Source organism: Cryptomeria japonica, chromosome 10 (assembly GCF_030272615.1).
Source record: "Cryptomeria japonica chromosome 10, Sugi_1.0, whole genome shotgun sequence".
In the NCBI taxonomy this organism is placed as follows: Eukaryota; Viridiplantae; Streptophyta; class Pinopsida; order Cupressales; family Cupressaceae; genus Cryptomeria; species Cryptomeria japonica.
In genome coordinates, this window is record NC_081414.1 from 676,029,237 (window position 1) to 676,032,092 (window position 2,856).

Sequence of the window (2,856 nt, forward strand, 5' to 3'; positions counted from 1 at the left end):
ACTACTGGGACATTTGTGCATAACTATTGGGGCATTTGTCCACTACTACTGGACTACAATTGGATATTTTGAGTTATTTACTATTGGTGCAAAGGTGATTATGTATCAGATGACACTTTGAAATGACCACTTTTTGACCGTTTTGCATATAATGAATTCCACAACGTGCATTGTTACTATACAGAAGCTAGATCCTCAGTTATAAGCAGTTAAGTTGTATACGGAGACAACCAAAAAAATAAATTGAAATCCGACGTATGATTTGAGAGTTCTAGATGCGCAAATTTAGCTATTTCCACTATTGATATGCTTACCCTATCATCTTTCTAAATAACAACTTGTATTGTGCCTCCCACTCATTCTTTTATTATAATAAGATTATAAAATACAAATCCTTAAAATGCAATCTTTATTATCAAACAACATATTACAATAAAAAATCATTACACAATTTGTAAAAACTTTTATTATTTTTTTATATCATAAATTTGCATTTAAGATGCAAAATATTTAGGCGCCTTTATAAATATACTATGGGTTGGTGCATTCTATGGGCCCCATAGCCAGAACCAAATATTTTTAATATATATTTTATAAATAAAAATATAAGAAATAGGTCCAAGGGGTTGAGCTTAACTAGTTAAAACACTGGGTTCTCACTATGGAAACCTAAGTTCAATTCCCAATAGGGACATCTAAAGTGGAATTCTAAGCTATGTATCTTGGCCTTCCATAAGATGGGGAAGGTCTTGGGTTAATCTAATCAAACATAATAACTAGTAGTTGCAGGGGGAGTGCCTGCAACAGGAGGTCGATAAGTCTGATTGTAAAGGCAATATGTTAGTAGATATATTAGTGTTGTAATATTGAGAGGTTTATTGATTTACATTCATGCCATAGAAGTATTGTATAACTGAATAACAAAATTCTATTAAAGGGATAATTGTACAGTAAGAAAATTTTGGTGTACATAACCCAACCAATGGTTGTTCCCAAATTTGAAAATTTTCCACCCACCATCCCCCATGCTGGTGTATGCAGCATGATGTACTTGAAGAAAATGTCATGAATATTTGATTTACATTTTTTTTTTGTAGGCTATATTATTCCCAACCAAGTGTTTTTGTTGGACCCAGAGTATTGTTGTTATCCACCCTCCATCCCCCATGCTGGTAAGAGTAGCATGTTATATAGCCTTCTGTTGAATTCCATATGATCTATATGATGGAAGACTTGCATCATTGTTTCATTTATATAAGTTAGATTTGGATAACATGTAAGATTGGTGAAGTTAAATACTCTTAAAATCTTGAAAATTTGAAATCTAGTAATTTTTAGTAATATAATACCTCATGGATGTGAAATGGCAGAATTGGAATCTCATCTATCATTCATGTCGGTATTTGTTTGTTGTGAGAGAGCTTTTCTGCAGAGAACTTTTTGAAATCAATAATTAAATTTGGTTTAAGAAGTGAAAGCAAGTTAATTTTTCTACCTAACAGTATTATGTATTCTGAAAAGATTTACATACCTTGATAGTAATGAGTTTGGTGTATTGGTTGTTGTTCTTTATGGAAAGCTGAATTTTTGAGTGAAGAGAACTTGAAAGTGTGAAGGGGTGTTAAAGAGAGAAGGTAGTTAATGTTGAATAGAAAAATAGGTACCAATTGAAAACCTTGACAAACCATAATACGTGTAAAAGTGAACATGTCCAGAGATAGTTGAACAACCTAAACAAAGTAAGAAGCCTGCAAGCACAGGATGGAAAATCTTAAGGCTTTTGCAAATAAAACATTTTTTGCCATTATTAGAGGATATTCAATATATTGAACAAGTTAGTAAGGTTTACACACCGTGAAAGTAATTACTTTTCTGAATTCGATGCTATTCTATAGTGAAAGCTCAAAGTGAATAGGTTGCTTGTAGACTGAAAGTGGTGAAATCTACAAACAGTTAAAGAACATAAACAAAGAAAGAAGCCTGGAAGTACACCATAGAAAATCTGAAGAGTGTTGTAAATAATATGAATTAAAAGATTAATAATGAATATTAAATGTATTGAACAAGTGGGTAAGGTTTACATACCTTGAAATTAATCAGCTTGGTGTATTGGATGTTGTTCTTTATCGGAAACTAACCTTCACAAACTATAATACATGTGAAAGGGAAGAGGTGTCTTGCAGACTGAAAGTGGTCACGTGCACAAATAGTTAAAGAACATAAACAAAGTAAGAACCCTGTATTAGTATATCATTAGTGGATATTTAATGCATTGAACAAGTGGCTAAAATTTGTAATTGTTATATTCATATATTTTACAGCTTTCTTTGTTGGGTTGCATTTGGAACCTGTGATAAATAACAATGTATGAGAAAGCAATTTTGGCAAATTGGAGGGGAAAAAATTGTTGAAAGCAACAAAATAGTTGAACAGGAAGTGGGTGTTTGATGTGTACCTTTTGTTGCAGAGTTGGGACATGTAAAAGGGGTCTTCACTTCGATAGACGTTACTTGTGTTGTTGATGCTGAAAAGTGAAAATATTGTTTTGGGTTGATACATTGAATAGAAGATATAGAATACGTGAAAACATAATGAAGATGTGATTTGCATACCTGACTGTGTTTGTTCTGTAGGTATGTTTCTTCTGTTCTGCGTGAAAGCTCCAGCAAGCGGACTTCCTCGGTCTTTCGTAGAATTGTTGATGTTGCACCTTTCAATCGTGAGTACCTTTGGTAGGTGAAGGCTGGTTGTATGCGTAGGTGTTCAATTGCTTTAACTCTTGAAAGTGTTGTGAATGTTAGGCCTTGTTTCTCTATTTTGCCGATGTCAACTGTGGCAAAGTCTAATGTTAGCCCA

The 2,856-nt window shown here is 33.2% G+C and overlaps 1 long non-coding RNA gene across 1 annotated transcript; it reads right to left on the minus strand.

The window, feature by feature from the left end:
* Positions 1 to 1,349: 1,349 nt before the first annotated feature.
* On the minus strand, positions 1,350 to 1,936 carry LOC131858721 (uncharacterized). The gene is made up of 3 exons (XR_009359059.1): positions 1,854 to 1,936; positions 1,532 to 1,748; positions 1,350 to 1,426 (listed from the first exon to the last, which is right to left on the minus strand). It is a non-coding gene; the product is annotated as an uncharacterized LOC131858721 (long non-coding RNA).
* Positions 1,937 to 2,856: the final 920 nt, after the last annotated feature.